At 36.8% G+C, this 20,524-nt stretch overlaps 1 pseudogene; it reads right to left on the bottom strand.

The window, feature by feature from the left end:
* Nucleotides 1–9,380, bottom strand: part of LOC144252760 (transport and Golgi organization protein 1 homolog) — a 61,988-nt pseudogene extending 52,608 nt beyond the window's left edge.
* Nucleotides 9,381–20,524: the final 11,144 nt, after the last annotated feature.

The raw sequence follows: 20,524 nt of genomic DNA, 5'->3' as shown, positions 1-20,524 counted from the left end.
TAAATGGGGTATTCTTTAATAAAACTGGTCATTAAATAAAAGCCCTGCAAATCATCAATAAACAGTGTTTTAGTTATCTATTGCTATATTTTTTAAAATTCCAAAATTTAGTGGCTTTAAAAAATAACCATTTGCCAGGAGTGGTGGTGCACACCTGTAATTCCAGTGGCTCAGGAGGCTGAGGTAGGAGGATCGAGAGTTCAAAGCCAGCCTCAGTAATGGCGAGGCACTAAGCAACTCAGTGACACCCTGTCTCTAAATAAAACACAAAATAGGGCTCGGGATGTGGCTCAGTGGCCGAGAGCCTCTGAATTCAATCCCCACTACCAAACAAACAACCATTTTATTTCTCATAATTTTGTAAGTCAAGACTTTAACCAAGGTTCTGCTCCAGTGTCACCTAGGCTCACCCATACAGCAAACGCCTGATTTAGACTACAAGGTCTGAGATGGCTTTGTATGTCTGGAACTAAGGTGCTGACTGTTGGCTTTATGTAGTCTCCCTTTCCATGTGGTCTTTCAAATGTCAGGGGCTTTCTTCAAATGGACTCTCCCTCTAGCAAGATAGCCTGGGCTTCTTTACAGTGTGGCACAGGGTACCAAAGAGAAGAAAAAACGAGTTTGTGCCTTTAAAGGATACAGTCAGTCCTTCCTCAAGTCTCAATCTTGGGTAGGATCTTGGTCCATGCATTTTGAGGGAATTTATAGTTGGATGACATTTTAATCTACATTACTATGTGAAATGTCTTTGTTTTTATGATTTCATTTTTGCTACATTGTTTCTTTTCCATACAATTAACTACAATATAGGATAATCTATTAACGATAATGTCTCTTCAATTGGTTGTGTGAAGCTTGCTCTATAATAATTTATATAGAAAGGACTCATGGGAATAATATTCTCTAAATGACAATTTCCTGATTTAAAAACATATAATTTGTAGCCAGTACAATAGTGCATGCCTATAATCCTAGCTACTCAGGAGGTTGACAAGTAGGAGAATGGTAAGTTTCAGGAGAGCCTGGGCAACTTGGTGAGACTCTGTCTCAAGGAAAACAAAAACAAAACAAACATTAAATGACTGCAGATGTAGCTCAGTGGTAGAGCACTCCTCAGTTCAATCCTCAGTGCTGGGGGGGAAAAAGGTCATTCATCACCATACTAAGATACTCCTTAGAGAAAAGTAATTGCAAGAACATTGTTCTCCTCCCTTGGGATATGTTTGTTTTTTTTTCTAGATTGGAATCTAGAAAGCCTTTTGTGTGCTTTGTGCTCTCATTATGGTTATGTGGCTTTTTAAATCTTGTTCATGCCATTGGATATAATATCAGATTTTTTTTTCTGGTGGTGCTGGGGATTGAACCCAGAGCCTTGTGCGTGTGAGGCAAGTACTCTTCCAACTAAGCTATATCCCCAGCCCCAGTGGATTTGTTTTTTTGGAGGGGAATCTCTTCTCAACACATTTTGTGCCAGATTGTACTTGAGAAAGGGAAGTGATATGTACAGCATGGAACGATATTACTTTCTGATTTTCCCACTTTTTTTATCTTTTTAAAAAATTTATTTATTTTTAATCCTAACTTGTTATATATGACAGGATAATGCATTATAATTCATATTACACATATGGTACACAATTTTTCATATCTCTGGTTGTACACATAGTCACATCAGTTGTGTCTTTTTTTTAAGAGAGAGAGAGAGAGAGAGAGAGAGAGAGAGAGAGAGAGAGAGGGGAGAGGAGAGAGGAGAGAGATTTTTAAATATTTATTTTTTAGTACTGGGAATTGAACTCAGAGGCATGAACCACTGAGCCACCTCAGCCCTATTTTGTATTTAATAGAGACAGGTTCTCACTGAGTGCCTCGCTTTTGCTGAGGCTGGCTTTGAACTCATGATCCTCAGCTTCTGGAGTCACCAGGATTACAGGTGTGCACCACTGTGCCAGGCTAGAAAGAACTCTTGAATTAAGAAGCTCAGTAAGGGTGAAAGATCTATATAGTGAAAATTACAGAACCTTAAAGAAAGAAATCAAAAAAAGACCTTAGAAGATAGAAAGATTTACCTTGCTCTTGGATAGGCAGAATTAATATTATCAAAATGACCACACTTCTAAAAGCGCTATACAGATTTAATGCAATTCCAATCAAAATCCCAATGACATTCCTCATATAAATAGAAAAACAATCATGAAATTCATCTGGAAAAATAAGAGACCCAGAATAGCTAAAGCAATCCTTATCAGGAAGAGTGAAGCAGGTGGCATCACTATACCAGACCTTAAACTATACTACAGAGCAACAGTAACAAAAACAGCATGGTATTGGCACCAAAACAGACTGGTAGACCAATGGTACAGAACAGAGAGAGGATACAGAGACTAACCCACAAAACTACAATAATCTTATGTTAGACAAAGGTACCAAAAACATGCACTAGAGAAAAGATAGCATCTTCAACAAATGGTGCTGGGAGAACTGGAAATCCATATGCAACAAAATGAAATTAAATCCCTATCTCTCACCATGCACAAAACTCAACTCAAAATGGATCAAGGACCTGGGAATAAAACCAGAGACTCTGCGTTTAATAGAAGAAAAAGTAGACCCTAATCTCCATCATGTGGGATTAGGCTCCAACTTCCTTAATAAGACTCTTTTGGTGCCAGAATTAAAATCAAGAATCAATAAATGGGATGGACTCAAACTAAAAAGTTTCTTTCTTCTCTGCAAAAGAAGCAAATCTGTGAGGTGAATAGCAAGCCTACATCTTGGGAGCAAATCTTTACCCCTCACACATCAGATATAGCACTAATCTCTAGGTATATAAAGAACCTCAAAAGCCAAACACCAAAAAAAAAAAAAAAAACAAATAACCCAATCAATAAATAGGCCAAGGACCTGAACAGACACTTCTCAGAAAATAATATACAATCAGTCAACAAATACATGAAAAAATGTTCATCATTACTAGCAATTAGAGAAATGCAAATAAAAACCACTCTAAGATTTCATCTCACTCATCAGAATGGCAGCTATTATGGATACAAACCACAATAAGTGTTGGCGAGGATGTGGGAGAAAAAGGCACACTCATACACTGCTGATAGGACTGCAAATTGGTGCAGCCAATATGGAAAGCAGTATGGAGATTACTTGGAAAATTGGGAGTGGAACCACCATCTGACCCAGCTGTCCCTCTCCTCAATCTATACCCAAAGGACTTAAAAACAGCATACTACAGGACACAGCTGCATCAATGTTTACAGCAGCACAATTCACAATAGCTAAACTGTGGGACCAACCTAGATGCCCTTCAATAGATGAATGGATTAAAAACTGTGGTGTGTGTGTGTGTACACACACACATACAATGGAATATTATTCAGCAATAAAAGAAAATAAAATCATAGCATTTGTAGGTAAATGGATGGAATTAGAAAAGATAATGCTAAGTTAGCCAATCCCAAAAAACCAAATGCTGAATGTTTTCTTTGATATAAGGAGGCTGATTCATAGTGGGATAGAGAGTGGGAGATGGGAGGAACAACAAGCTCTAGATAGGGCAGAGGGGTTGGAGGGGAAGGGAGGAGGCATGAGGTTATTAAAGATGGTGGAATGTGATAATTATTATCCAAAGTACAGGTATGAATACAGGAACTGGGTGTGAATATACTGTGTATACAATCAGAGATATGAAAAATTGTGCTCTATATGTATAATAAGAATTACAATGCATTCTGCTGTCATATATGAATAAAAAATTCTAAAAAAGGTCAGTAAAACCCTCTCACACCAGCCCAGATTGACTCCCTATTGCTGATACAGGAAAACAGTCATTTTAAAAATAATCATGAGGAAAAAAACAAAACAAAACAAAACTCCTTTCAAGTCTGAAATTCAAATATTTCAGAACAGAAAACGGACAAAAAGATAAATAGTGGGGCTAGGGCTGTAGTTCAGTGGCAGAGTGCTTGCTCAGCATGTGTGAGGCACTGGGCTCGATCCTTAGCCACCACATTAAAAAAATAAAATAAGGGCATGCTGTCTATCTACAACTAAAAAAAATATATATATATATATAAATATATATATATATATATAAGAGAGAGAGAGAGAGAGAGAGAGAGACAGACAGACAGACAGACACCAAATCTGGGAAAAAAGAAAAAGGAAGACAAAATGATCTCCTACACCTCATGGGTCTTTTTTTTTAATATGTATTTTTTTAGTTGAAGTTGGACACAATGCCTTCATTTTTACTTCTGTTTTTATGTGGTGCTGAGGATTGAACCCAGGCCCTTGCACGTGTGAGGTGAGTGCTCTACCGCTGACCCACCACCCCAGCCCCCCACCTCATGGGTCTTAAAAGACCTAAAGCACATGACATAGTCAGCACTGTTGATGAACACAATAAATGTCCATAAATATCATTTGCAATTTAAAAAACATTCTACTATTGAGAAGAGGTATCACTGTGCAAAGCACCATCATAAAGATAGCAGGTTTACCAAATAAACTCCAGAGAAGAAGTCTGTGTCAAGAGAGAAAAGGTTCAAATTTAATCCTTGAGACTGACAGGACCATAAACATTAATATCATCACTTGGATTCAAAGTCCAGCTTCAAGGGAACAAGGATTACTCTGGCAGTTCTTGGACCAGGAAGCCTTAAGAATGTCAACAGATGACTATAGGGCTGGGTAGGAAAGAGAGGTGCCAGAGCAGGACACAGGACTACCCGTGGGGACGCATCTCACTCACACCCTAGCTTGAGGTGATGGAGTCACTGGCTCACCTAACCCCAACTCACTTCCTTCCTCCCGCTCTCTGATCCCTCCTCCAGCTGCAGGCAGGGCATCAGAGGCCCACTGGCTGTTCTCTGTCTCTCCCAGGATGGACTCCAGGTCTACGTCCTCCAGGATGCTCCCCTCAGAAGACAGCAGTTTATCCAAGCCAAATTTCAGTATGTCACTCAACTTGAATGAAGAAAATGAGAGATCCAGTTAGTTCTCATGAAAACACAGATGAGGATGTGTGACTTGCTAAGTGTCTAAATGACACCAGGTAATTCTTTCCCTGATGGACTTTCTTCTCTTCCATCACAAATGACACCTGCCAGGCTGTTTTGGAGTTGGATGAGGAATAAGCAGAGAGGTGATAAATGATGATCAGAGATGTTGACTTTGACAATTATTTACAATACCAAAAAAATTTTTTGGCCTCCAATTTTTTTGAGGAGTGGGGGCAGATAAAATGATTCCCAGCATCTTCTATAGCACTTCTCACCAGCAATTTTTACAGGCACTTCCAGCAGTCCCCAGAGAAGTCAGAGACCCTGTTGGCTACCTTCTTACCTCTCCCACTGCCAAACTCTTATAAAGAAAAGGTGCCACTGAATACCTCATCTCACCATGAGCTGCCACCTGTCCTTGCCAAGCCGCTTTGCTACTACAGTGCTTTATGGGACCCACTTTGGCAAAACCATAACCACCCTGATCACCAGACCCAAAAGCCCTTTCTCAATTTCAATCTCCCTGGATAGTCCTGCGGCACTCCCCATCCTGCCCTCTTGCTCCACCTAGGGGATATACTCAGCCTATTTCCTACGGCTATTGGAACCAGAATCTTAGATAGTGTTACCTGGCTTTCATTTGCTACTTGCAACTCTCCACCTCCCTAAGTACTATCTCTTAGGAATTCTGAACCAATTGGGATCCACATCATGGGACTTCATTTTCATTTTGCCCTTTTAGATTTGGTTAGTTATCTCTATATTGCCTATTCTGTAACTTGGAAACTTTAGCTTGAAAATATCCAAGATAAAAACTATGACAAAAACTAAGCAAAACCATAACTGTTATATTTATATTTAACCTTGGTGTACATATATATATATGTATGTGTATATATATATAAAACCAAGCCAAATGGCTTTGGCATTTAGTACCCAAAACAGAAGAAAGCCAAGTATTTATGATGAGGCTCAGTCCATACTGGGACCCTTCACTCGTCCACTCCTTGGACTATGTCTCCTGGCTTCCCTCGCTACTGCTCACTCACAACATGTCTTTAAGGAACTACCCATTTTTTAAATGAAAACCACTTTATTATAGTAACTAAGAGCATGTAGTTGGAAGTTAAAGAGTGCTCGGATTAGAGTCATGAATCTGATGTTTGGAAAATTTCTTAAGATGGAGGTAAAGACAACGTCTATCTCATTTTTTTGTTATTCTTCTTCTGAAACAACTGGAAAAAGTGCACGTCACACAATGCTTAGCACACAGTAAGCATTCAATAAGTGTTCACCGCATCTTTATCTGTTCTCTGTTTCTGTTGTGTTCTCCTTCTAAGACAAGGAACCTGCTCTCCTTTTTCAGGACTTCACTGCTCTATACTGCTTAGATTTATCAAACCAGAACCACGTCTTTTACTATTAGATTCTTTTAATAACTTAAAAAAAATGTCCTGCTGTATTTTGAGACAAGGCAGTGAGTTATCACCCTTGTTCCTGGCAACCATAAATAACTCACAGTCTGGTGGGGAGGAAAGAATCAAGACAGAACCAGAGTGTGATTTCTTGCCATGGCTTGTGCAGGAAGTCCCACCGAGGTCCTCTCCACCAGCCCATAGTTTGTACTGGCCCCAAGATCTGGTCCCATGGCAGAGTTTGTGCCTGTGCATTTCACAATGATGTGCTAGCAGCCAATGTCATAGAGAAACCCCTGACTGAATGCCTGGAGCTCCCTCCACTGGGGAAGCATCGAGCATCTGAGAATTTGTCTCCTCTAACTCCTGACACCTGTGCCTTCACAACAGCCCATGATGAGCTCCTCTCCCAAGATCCTGTGAAGAAGTGTATTTAGACACCTACAGTGTACATGCACCTCTCTCTCAAGCTTTCACCTTCCATTTGAAATTGCCTCTTCAATAGTGTGAAAATAAAATGCACAGCCTGCCCAGCCACCATGACAGATGAGCATGCAGAAGACTCAAAACACAAAAGGCCAAAGACTCCAGTTACTCTCTAAGATATACAAACGTCAAGCAAACAAACAAAACCTAGAGTTCTTCTTTCAGGTTCTAGTACCCCCAAATCTGTGAACCTTTCCTGCAGGTCAGTGACTCCCTAACAAAAACAGCACCTTCCCTGTCTGCAATGCTGATGTGTAAAGATACAGATGTGAGAAAACTGCCATTTTTAAACTCATGCTTGGGCTAGTTGTAAATTTGATGATTCTGCTTGTAATACTGTGTAATTTTTTCCCTTTCACATACCTCTTGAATTTTTTGTTTGATAAGCTGATCCTTTTAAAGCCTGGTTTTTCTTGCAAACTTTTCTAATTCCTTTCTTTTCTGAGTCTCCTTCTAACAATAATGTATATTGATTTTTACTACAAACTCTGTTGACTAAAGCCTACATTATCTTCATCCTTCTAATTTCTATCCCTATCTCCTACTTTCTACTCTCATCTTTCAGGCTTAAAGCCATCTTTGAACTTGCTCTCTCTCACTGCCTGCCTCAAAACAAGAGCCAACTCCTGTCATTTCTCTGCAGTTTCCTACAGCAGATCTTCCCACAGCTACTACCTTTTCTCAGACATTTATTACTCTCTTCATGCCTGAATCATACTAGATACTAGGGGTTGATCTCTCTGCATCTAATCCCTCAAAACGACCTGGGGTATATTATAATATAGGTTCAATTTTATCTCAAAGGCTGCTGCTAAGGAATAACTCCAAACCTCTTACCAAAAGAGAGCTCTCTAGGATATTCTAAGACAGCATTTGACTCCCATCTAATTTTTCCTTCTTCAACAAATTAACTCTAGTGCTTTCATCCCTATATCCTATGGCATAATTTTGAATTCCTAATCTTGTTCACTCATCTCTGAGTATGGAATGAGTACTGTAAGTCACTACTCAAAGGGTCTGGGATTAAGGAGGAGGTATGAAACTAATCATCACTGATTTAAAGAAAAAAAAAGAACTTAAACAAATTCTGAGGTAACTCGTGGCACACTCATCTTTAGAAGCCATGAAGAGATTAGATCCATGATGTTCAGTTACATGCTCAAAGTCATCCATCCAATAAGGGATAAGATGTGAATTTCAATCCAAGTTAGATGGTTCAAAGCTCATTTTCTTTATTCTATTTTCTCTGCCTTTAAATGCCACCCTCATTTTTAGCTTGTATGGCACCTTGCATGTAGTTAGGTACTGAGAGGGTAAGAATTAGGCCAATGAAAAAATGGGTAATTTGCAACAATGGGTGGTTAATGCTGGTCCTTTTTATTTGCATTCTCATCCACAGAGAGTACTAGTTATAAATCATGAGACTCTAAAAAGAATACATTTTACCTGGAGGTCAGGATCAGCCAAAGGTTTCTGGGCTCCCAGAGTAAAATGGTCTCTTTCTATGATTGTGTTGGTGAGCTGCAGTTTGGAGGCTGCTTTCCTATAAACTATTTCTTCCACAGTGTCTCGGCCAATCAGCCGGATCACTTTCCCAGCCCTGTACTGGAGTCAAATGAGAGCAGTGTTAGGAGTCTGCAAAGCTGGGGAAAAAAGCATGCCAGGAAAATACACCCAAAAGGAAGCAGAACCAAATGCCACATTGAGGGAAAAAGGAAAAAGACACTGCTCATTGGGACCTGAGCATTTGTTAGAGAAATCTGGCCTCAACTTCTTCCTGAACTTTTCCCCAAAAGAGGAAGAGGAAGGAAGACGAAGTGACCACTATTGGGCCTTCATCTGTAGCCAGGATAACCCCTGGCAGGCATGTTACCTCAAGTCAAAGGGTAGCTGAACACAACTTTGTTTCCTCTTTGTGGTACTGGGAACCCAACCCAGGGGAGCTTTACCATGAAGTTATAATCCTAGCCTTAAAAAAAAAAAAGTTTTGAGACAGGGTTTAGGTAAGTTGCAAGGTTGGCTTTAAACTTGATCTTCCTGCTTGTCTCCCATGCTGATAATGATTACAGGCATGTGCACCCACTGGCTTTAACTTCATTTTTAAACTGAATTAGGATCTAATGTGAGAAACATGAACTAAATAAATTCTAAGTTTCTTCTAATCATTTTGGAATTTAACTGTTCTTTTCAACAAAGTGAGTCTGAACTGATCATGTGACCACTGATCCCCCAACATGACTCTACAAGCCAGTAGCACAACGGGGTTCAAACCCAGTGGTCTCTAACTCCAACGTGGCACTGTTGTCAGGACTACACGGTCCACCTTCCTCCCCAATCCACAGCTGCAAGCCAACAGAGCAGAAAGGTGCCAATGTCTAACTCACTCACTTGTTCTGGCCAATTTGGTGAGCTCTGGCAGCTGCCCGCAAGTCATTTTGAGGATTAAAATCACTGTCAAAAAAATAACAGTATCTGCTGCTTTTAAGTTCATGCCAACTCCACCTGAAAACCATAAAAAAAAGGAACATGATGAGCAACACACAAATAGGGAACTAGAAAATACACAAGGCAGGACTAGGTCCTAGTGAAAATCAGAAATCAGTCCAACTGACTGGTTTCATCCTTCAAACTGACATTTCTGCCCCAGACTTCAGGTTTGACCACCCTACAGTGGTCAAAAGTGCTACCTCACCTTCCATTGCATGAACTGGGAAAATTTAATTATCAAATATAACAGAATGAGAGGTAAGCAGAAGAAAAGGATGCTTAAGTTAATTGCGTGAAGACATTTAATATTTGTTTGAAAACCTTGATTGGATTTTGCTTCAAACAGTCTGTGAATAAGGACACAAGTTCTTTCAGAAAACAGCTCCAAAAATAAGAGGTCTGGGGGCTGCAGTTGTAGCTCAGTGATAGAACACAAGTGATAGAACACGTGAGGCACTGGGTTCCTTCCTCATCACCACATAAAAATAAATAAAATAAAGGTATCATCTGTTATGGTTTAGATGTGGTGTCCTCCAAAAGCTCACATGTGAGACAATGCAAGAAGGTTTGGAGGAGAAATGACTGGGATATGGCTTTAACCTAATCAGTGAATGAATCCCTAATGGGATTAACTGAGTGGTAACTGGGGCAGGTGGGTGTGGCTGGAGGAAGGGGTTCATCAGGCACATGGCTATGGGGTATATATTTTGTATCTGGACAGTGGAGTCTCTCTCTCTCTGCTTTCTGATCATGATGTGAGCTGCTACCCTCAGTCACACACTCCTGCCATGATGCTGCCTCCCCTGGAGCTCCAAGGAATGGAGTCGGCCTTCTATGGACTAAGACCTCTGAAACCATGAGCCCTCCAATAAACATTCCTCCTCCACAGTTGGTTCTGGTCACAGAGGTGAAAAAGCTGACTAAAACAGTGCCCATCTACAACTAAAAATGTATCTTAAAACAATGAGAGGTCTGCAGTGGGCAGTAAGAAACACACATGACCACACTTGCAGCTTCAACAAGGTAGGAAGACCTGACGCTAGCTATGATTAGAGCAGATGATACCTGCCTCTGAGTGGAGAAAACCTGAGAGTGTCTTCCTGTACTGGTTTCCACACTGATCAAAGAAGATGTCATAAAATCAGTTCAAGACAAGAACACTCAATGCAACAACTCTCTGCTCTTTCTCCAATGGTGCAGGAAAAGGCCAAAAGAGCACTTTGGGTTCAGGAATTTAGAGTACTAAGAAGCAAACTACAGGCTTCTCTTTGATAAATGTGGAAACTGTACAGAACACACTCTAGCCACGGTCGTTGGAGCTCATTGCTAAAACAGGCCTAAAAGGGCTTGTTCCAAGAACTGAATGAAGGGTTCCTTTCCACAAGGACTACTAACTCCCGGCTGGATGTAAGACAAGCCAGGCAGGAACATTCTCATTGAAGTCTTCCTATAAAATCAAAGTTGGAATAAAGAAATACTAATGACTGAATACGGAGAAAGGCTAAGTTATACCCAATAATAAGAGCTACACTTCTACTTTACTACTGCCAAGCACTGCTCATGGCACTTTACATGCATTGACTCTTTTAACTATCACAACAACCCTATGTCCTTGCTAGCACTATTCTCATTTTGCAGATGCTGAAATGGAAACAGCTAGATTAAGGGATTTATTTGAAGTTGCACCACTAGAAGATAAAACAGTCAGGATTCCATCCCATATTCCAGAATCTGAGGTCATTACTCCTGGGACAGAGACAGGGTCTCACAGTGTTGCCCAGGCCGGCCTTGAACTCCTGGGCTCAAGCCATCCTCCTGCTTCAGCCTCCTGAGTAGCTGGGACTGTAGGCATGCACTACTGTGCCAGGCTCCACAACCTTTTTATCCACTGTGTGCTAACTATCGAGGCAGTCATCTCATTTGAAAATGTGTTTGTGTTCCATAAGAATTATCTTTCTTGGGCTGGGGATGTGGCTCAAGCACAATTCACAATAACTGAACTATGAAGCCAATCTAGATGCTCTTCAGTGGATGAATGGGTAAAAGAAATGTGTCACGTATACACAATGGAATTTTACTCATCAATAAAAGAGAATAAAATCATGGCATTTGCAGGTAAATGTATGGCGTTGGAGAACATAATGCTAAGTGAAGTTAGCAAATCCCAAAACAACAAATGCTGAATATTCTCTCTGATATAAGGAGGCTAACTGATAGAGGGGTAGGGATGGGAAACATGGGAGGAATAGATGAAATCTAGATAGGGAAGAGGGGTGGGAGGAAAAAGAAGGGTAAGGGGACTAGCAAGGATGTTGGAATGTGATAGACATTATCCAAAGTAAATATATGAAGACACGAACTGGTGTCAACATAATTTATATACAACCAGAGATATGAAAATATGTGCTGTATATGTGTCATAAAAATTGTAATGCATTCTGCTGTCATTAATTTTTTTAAAAATCAATTTAAAAAACACTGGCAAAAAAGAAACAGAAAATGCAAAAAATAAAAATGAAAGAAAGAAAAAAAGAAATGAGAGAGTATATGCTAAAAACCAAAACCAAAACTAACAATAAAACCCCAGAATGCTTCCAGTAATCATACTGTAGAAGTATTGCAATTTTATTCTTTGACTGATATGTATTATGGGACAAAAGAAATGAGCATTTATGAGACATGAAAATTAAATTATTCCCTCTATGCTTCCAAACCAGAGTTATCAATATGGAAGAAACAGTATGCAAAAAAATAAAGATGATAAATAGAAGCTCTACTCTCAATTAAGTATCAATATACACATGGAAGTATAAAGTTCATAAGCATGTATGTATATACACACATAAAATATATACACACATATAAAGACACGATAAATATGTAAAATATATACATATATACATATAAAGATATAATAAGTAAATACTTATATATACACATATTAAAGTATATCCTCAAATCCTCCCATCCCCCTCCAGTCTCTCCCAGGTCCAGTGGAACTGAGGGGTCCCTGAGTGCTGAAAGAAGGATGTAGTAATCACTGTGACCCAGCATGCCTGGTGCAGTCAGCCAATGACAGCACCTCCTAGCACCCTGGTGAGTGGTGCTGGTAGGTGGGTGAGAGGCCATAGGTCAGAATGGCCACTCCCCCCTGTAGACCTATGCTCCACTTCCAGTGGCTGAGAAAGTGAGTGTTGCATTTGTTAAAAATAATGTGTCTCTGGGCATTGGTCCCTAGATCCTCCCTCATACCATGGCAGGTGAACTGGTGCTTGTCTTGTATCTTCCTCTGATGTGGCTGGGACAGGAAGCTCCTTGCTTGCCTGCACAGGGTGAGTCAGAGTGCTGTCCGTCCACCCGTCTGTGACATGGGCAGATTACTGGAGAGTGACCAGGATGCAATATTTCTCTTTGTGTATTTATATAATCTAATATAGAAGAGTATTTTAAAGCCACAATTAAATATCAAACTTTTTTCACTAAAATATATTTCTTCTTATACACATCAAATTTTGTCTCTTGTTATTATTATCCCATAGATTTCTTGTGTGCTATATAAGCATTATGAACCTTCGTAGATTATTTTCACTTATATATCTTTTGCTAGTATATGCAAACAATTCATGCTAAGGTTTTATTAACATTGAAGTGAATTATATCTGATCAATATATTAGTTTTCTTTGGGGATGCACTTAAGTAATTTTAAATGATACAGAAAATTAAACTCACACTGCCCTTAACATAACACTTTCTCTTCTGTTATTTAGTAAAAATGGATCACAAAACTGTTAAATTTGTGCTGTTCTGCTGACAGTAAAACTTAATGAATGCCTGTATGCTATCAAGTGCAAGTTAAAAGAGTAGAGCTAAAGAATTTTTTTTATTGTATGTGAAATGTGAGTATTTTAGAAAGCGAATTGGCTAAAAGCAATTTAATGAGGTACCTTCTAAATTGAGGTGATAAGAAGGCTTTGTAGTGCTGCAGTCCGGCTGGGTAAAATAACCGGGAGGTGATAAACAACTTGAAGGTTGAAGCAGGAACTGCTTTATTGAGGAGAAACTCAGAGGGAACTGAGCACGAACTCAAGGTAGTGGGTACCCAAGGTAGCAGGCACCACTTTATTGCGGAACAGCAGAGGAATATATACCTAACTGATTACACACAGCTTGACTCAATTAGCATTATCTAGATACAGCAGTCAGCCAATAAGGAATCCTTATCATCTTAATGGCTCAGTGGCCTTGCCTCACAAACCACTCCTCCTGGCAAACTGCCAGATGCCATCTTGACTTGATTTGTGGTCCCCAACATTGTAGAAGTTGTGAGAAAGCAATTTAGATGTTCCTGATGATGTCTAAGAGGCCTGGGTGCCTAGAATCAATCTAAATCTGAAACTACTTCAAGGATATTGAATAGGAACACTGTGTCCTGTAACATTTTTGTATTTATCTTTGCTTGTTGATCTGCAATCACTCTTAAGACATTAACTATTTATTGTACTGTTCCATTTAAAGAGTCAGAGAATGAAGACATAAATCTCCAAAGACCAAAGTGATGTTCCTGAACAGGAAGTTTCTCTATGTGTCCTATATCCATGACTACTTTTTAATTTTTCATTATATTTCAACTATAATTGGAAAAACTCTCATATTACTTTCAGGTCTATATTCATTAAGTTTTGACTTATCTTTTGAATGTCCCAACTTCAAGAGATAAGTCAAAACTAATAAAAATAATTTATTATTTACCAAAGACATATTTAGCCTAAACTTCTACGATAAATATGTATTTGGTAAATAATAAATTAAAACACCTCATTATGTATAAAGCCATAAATAACTTTCTGCATCATTTATTATTTACTACCAGCAAGACATCTGTTAAGAGTTTACACACATTATCTAATTTAACCCCTATGGTTCCTAATAGGCTCCATTTAAAGATGCTCAAAGATCCCTGACTTTTCCAAGTTTTGAAATATTAATGGAGAAAATGGGCATTTTAACCCAGTTCTTCTCAGGCTGAAAACCAAATATATTATTGTTTAAAATATTAAATACAAAATCATAACTGTGTGAAAAATTTAATGAGACAATTTTTAATTTTACATTGAATTGGCTTTATGTAGAAAAGGCTAACGTAAGAAAAGGTAATGAGAGATTTGACTGCAAAATTATTTTAAATGACTTCACAAAAAAAGAATCCATAAATTGCAGATAAAATTAGTATTATATCTATCAAATAGTAAAAATTTACATGAAAAAGTGATATTATCAATTGAAAAAAAAATAATGCTTCTACAATTAGGAAGAGACAGGGCACATACCTTACTAAATAAGAAATACAGAGGCAGCATTAACATATAAGAAATGCTGAAATACATACTAAATAATATGTAAAATTTTTAAGGTGAAAAATCATTTTAGAATTTGGAGATGGGCAAGATTTTTCTAAAAAATCTAAAAATATTTGTAAAAGAAAAAAATTGCTTTGAAAGAAAGAAAAGGGAATTCCAGGTTTTAAATATGTTGAAAGGAAGAGAGAAAAAAAGGAAAAGGAAGAGTAATCAATATGAAAATCACTCAAATCAGTCAATGCAATGAAAAACCAAAAAAAAAAAAAAAAAAAAAAAAACCCAAATAAAAAACACCAATGTGCAACAGAATGATCAAATTTACTGGATTTAAAGTCCACTACTTATGGTGAAAAAAGATAAATTTATTACCACCATATATTACAAAGGTAATATATTACCTTAGATTAGAAAAATGAAGAACAGTGTTACTTTATTAGATAATATACAACTTATGCAAATGCCTGGAATTTTATTGAGTTTGAAGCTGAGAATTAAACCAAGTGTCACAAAGAGATTAATAGATTATCTCTTAGTGATAACATTTTTTTAAAATTTTTTGCCTACTAAGAGTTGTTTCAGAGTAATGTCTTTATTGTTTCCACAATTAAATAGCTGAAAACAACTGTGTTGTAAAAGATGGAGGACAATGGGAAAAGTTTAAGCTGCATTTGGACTAATCAAAGAGCAAATTAATGTATTTTCTGATTTTAAAAAATACTAAAAAATATGAACACCTTTTAGCTCATGAATATTCTTCCAAAATATAACAAGTATCATATATATATATATATATATATCTACTTATATATGAAGATTACTGTGACATTTTTTATAGCATCTGAAAATTGGGTGTAGATTCTACAAGTCTATATAAAGGAATGGATTTAATTTTAGCATATCCATTATGTGAAAAAAAATTATTAACTTAAAATTATGATGCCAATTTATTTACTCTAATAATAGGTATAAAAAGGTAATAAAGTTGAAAAACACATGTTTGATCCTGGTTTTGAAAAATGCTAATCCAGTAGTAATGATTCATAAGATTATACAGAAAATATTAGCCATAATCAAGATAATTCTTTTTTATTTTACACTGAACTTTATGAACATAAAAAATTGACATCCTATTCCTAAAGTATTGTTAGATGTTTGACAATAGGTAGAAATAACACAAAATCAGAGAATGAGTACTAATGCTAAAATTTAACCTACAACTTTATTTCCACCTATGTGAATAATGAAACACATTATTTTTAAGTGTTCCTCATTCTTTGGTCATTTGAAAATGTAAGGCTGTATATGAATATACTTTGAACATGAAATAATATTTATAAAATTACTTTTTTTCAGAATAAAGTTTTAGAACCCCTAAATTTTCTTATGCTTCATAAAAGCACTATTGTGGTTCTTACCAGGCCAATAATAATAACACTAATAATAAAAAATTTTTCAAGGCTGAGATTTCCCTTTCATGCTCAGAAGATAAACAGACAATTGGCACCAAATTATAGATTTGGGACAAACAAAACCTTGATCCGTCAGTACAAGTAGAGAAAGTGAAGCTCAAGTGCTACAAAAGGATTTGATAGTACAACAGTTTGTTTCTTTGTTTGTTTTGGTACCAGTGATTGAACTCAGAGGCCCTGGACTACTGAGCCACATCCCAGCTCTATTTTGCATTTTTTAGATATTTTTTAGTTGTTGATGGACCTTTATTTATTATTTATTTATATGTGGTGCTGAGAATAAAACACAGGGCCTCACACATGCTAGGCAAACACTATATTATGAGCCACAACCCCAGCCCTCATATTTTGTATTCTTATTTAGAGATGGTCTCACTGAGTTGCCTAGCGCCTTGCTGTTGCTAAGGCTGCCTTTGAACTCATGCGCCTCTAAGCCACTGGGATTACAGTTGTGCACCACCGTGCCTGGCTGATAGCACAACAATTTATTAAAGCAGAAGCATCTTCTGTGAATTTATTGGACAGCTTCTGCTAACACCCTTTCAAGTGCAATCATGGGTTTCTTTCATTCTAACTGATGACTGATTCCTTTCTCTTCTTCTGTCCAGATAACTTTAAGCTCCTCATCTTTATTGAATCTAACTTAGAAAACAAATGTGTTGTATTCTAACATCAAATATGAAACACATTTTTGTAATAGAATATTGTTGTCTTTGATTTTCCATATTATATCCCTAAAATCACAGACACTTCGAAAAGACATTACATTGTGTTTTATGAACATTCCAAATAATAAGTAGCTAAGATAAATATTTTCTGAACTCTGAATGTTAAAATCTGGTACTTCTTTATATTCTCATATTCTAAAATAGCTACTATTACTTCTTTGTATTTTCATATTCTAAAATAGCTAATATGATGGGCATAGGTGTTCAAACTGGAGAGATTGAGTAGGGGTTGAAAATTGTTCGCCTTGGTTTCTTCTACTTTAATTATCATTTTTAGTTGAGTTCCCCTTAATTTTATGTTGGAATACTATAATAATATTCTGACTCTCCTGTGTGTGTGTGTGTGTGTGTGTGTGTGTATTTTTCAATTTACTCTTTAAGCTCATATGTCTGATATCAGCACCTCCCTATATAAGCACCGTAACTGTTCCCAGTAAAAAGCAAAAGCAGACACACTTTAAATTTTGCATCTACAAATGTTACTTTCAATACATCATCATTTTGTTGTTAACAAGTTAAATATTCTCCAATTCTCCTTCTTCTATCCTCTTTGTTATTACCACAAATCAGTGTTCTGGGGTGGGAGACTCCCCTGAGAACATCTGAAAATGCCTAAAGATATTGAGATATTGTTATACTGGAGGTGAGGGAAATATTACTGACATCTAGTGAGTAGAAGCCTTGGTTACTGATAAACTACTACATTTTTACAGCAAAACCCCCAACAGCACAGAATTCTGCAATGCAGAACCATCATAATGCTGAGGTCCAGAAACTGCCTGAGATCAAGACATCATTAACTGGTAAGTAGATACCTGAAACAACAGGATGAATGAATGATCTCTCACTGTTGCTCTGGCTCCCATCCAAGACAAATTTCCACACTATAGCAGAGCCAGTCTGTCCAAAATGTAAAAAGAGCCTGTATTTTATACTTAAAACTTCAATTACTTAGTACAAGGGATGGAAAGCATTATAAAATTCTTCATAAATTATTTCCTCATTAACTCTTTAGTTTCTTCCCACCTCCCTTTTTCTTTCTTTACCAAACTTCAGCGCTACTGAAGAGTTTTCTATTATTTAAACGTTCATCTTCTCTCTCTGTTGTCTGATTTCTGACATTTTGATATGCTGAAGCTTCTGCATGATTGCTATGACACTCAATTGATAGGACTTGTTCCCTTTGGACATAGGTCCCCCTCTGAGGAAAAAATAGAATATAATCAGGAAAATGCAAATAACCACTGCATCACTGTAATTTCTGAGAGAGATTATTAGACTATTTTGGAAAATTAATTTAGTACATTTTATAATTGAGTTGGATTCTAAAAAACAAACACCCACCTCAGTTTGTTATTTTTGCCATTTTAACACACAATAAAATACTTCTGAGACAAAGTTTTTCTCCTGATTTGTTTTGGCACTGGAACCTGGAGTCATCCCCCAGGACAGAGTGGCTAAGGAAGATGGACTTCCCTTCATTTTCAGATGCCCCAGTTGTGTGAGCATTAAATATTATTCCATCTACTTAATAGCCAGGAAGTCACAAAATAATTGAGAATAGCAGGTTTTGAGACAGTGAGGAATTTTTCCTGCTTATACTTTAAGAAAGGCAAATCAATATGAACAAAATTTATAGTGATGTTAATTGCCTTAGGTAAGGTAGGGGATAGCCATTTGAACAAGTCACTGATATATGAAATGTTACCTTTTGGAATTTTAAGCAATTTTATGACAAAGGAAACTGATTTTGCCAATCTGAGAGACAGTGGAGACTTTTTCTCTTTGAATAAAATCATCCTATTGACTTAGATAGATCTCAAATTTTTGTATCATGCTGCTTGATTTTGCAAATGCCACTGTCCAATTTCCCTTAGATTTTTTAAAGTTCTCCTGTGTAATATGTTGGAGTAGTTTCTTGGCCTGATGCGCCCAATTTCCCCTTTGTGACACAGTGAAAAAAAGGATACTGGTAATAGACATCAATAAGTTCCATTCCAATTTTAAAGAATTAGCATTTACATATTTAGCTTTCAAAAAATAAAAATCAAACAAATGTTATTCCTCATAAAAGACTTGTGACACAAAATATTTAATTTTTATATTTTTGCTGTTTCCTTCACTTATCCACAATAACATACTCTTTTTTAGATTGGAAGAGATAAAAGCTTTTGTGTTGATGACATATTAAAGAGAGAAAGTGAAATGAGCTTAAGTTTGATTTAAAAAATGTATTTTTCAGAATATGTGTAAGTTCAATTTTTATAAGCATTAAAACCAAGCATTTCTAAGTGATCAAACTTAACTCTTAAATTTATTCCATAGGTAATAGCAGGCAATTAAAAACTACTCCCCACATCCACAGAAGCATTATTTTACACTTGATAAACACAAGTACCTTTGTTTCATTATCTATTAGAGGATAGAGAAATAGTAGGCCTGACAAAAATATATGTATATATAATATATATGTATAATAGATGGGCATATTTAAGTATGTAAATTGTATCTCTGCCTGTCTTAAAAATTGCTAATTAATAAAGTGAATGCCATTCTAATTTTATTCTGTTTAAGAGGTAATTTATTCAAGAATATTCAGAAATCATCTATCTAATGGAAGGTTAGATTTTATTAGCATAATCCAAAAGTAGCATTTATTACTGGGGAAAGTAAGTGGTGTGGGGCTTTCATTTGGGCTTTAAAGTTTATGTCCACCTGCACTGTAGAATTATTACAAGAAGTTCCTTGTCACAAAATATAGAATTAATATTATAGCTCTGAATATTGGATATAATACACAGTAACTAGAAACTTTAGATATATTTTATATTTAGATTATTCTTTCATTCTTCCTTTTATATACTAGATGTTGATGATATAAAAAATGATACAATATAATATCAATCCTGAAAGAATTTGCATCATAATGGAGAAGATATTTATTTGTAAAAACAGACAAAGCACACTTAATGTTATGATTAAAGCTTTTGAAAAAGTATATGGAAATTAGATTAATAAGCTCTCACTTCTATTAGGATGGGAAAGTAATGATGGTGCAGCAGAAATTCTTTGGGGCATGAAAAAAAGAGAATTCAATGTGGAACTTAAGGAGCTAGAGGCAATGGAGGCTATGTTGGCAAATGTTAAGCATAAATAGAGACAGAGAAGCAATAAAAATCAGAAGAGGTAGGAATTGTGTGAAGCGAAGGAATGATGTGAACAAGTATTAGTGGGGCTGAGTTTGTTCCTACAGGGAATTTGGAAGACTATTTGTGATCATGCTTGGAAGAGCTGGGGGACATATGAATAAATATTGAGTTTATTGCATAAATAATAGAATACTTTCTTACTTTTGTGGGTATGGCATGGTTAAATGTTTATTTTAGAAACTAATGCTTGTGAGAGGGGAGAATGGCACACTTGAGAGAGGCTCATGACAGGAAGAGTAACCAGGGGCAGGTCACTGTTCTCTAGGCCAGAGATAAGAGAAAGGAGGGTTGTAAGCACTGGCAATAATGACAAAATGAGAACTTATTTAGAAAGCAGAATAAACAAAACATAATAGTAAG

Source organism: Urocitellus parryii, unplaced genomic scaffold, assembly GCF_045843805.1.
Source record: "Urocitellus parryii isolate mUroPar1 unplaced genomic scaffold, mUroPar1.hap1 Scaffold_59, whole genome shotgun sequence".
In the NCBI taxonomy this organism is placed as follows: domain Eukaryota; kingdom Metazoa; phylum Chordata; class Mammalia; order Rodentia; family Sciuridae; genus Urocitellus; species Urocitellus parryii.
Note: the sequence above shows the minus strand (reverse complement) of the source record. Positions and strands in the feature narration are given on the sequence as shown.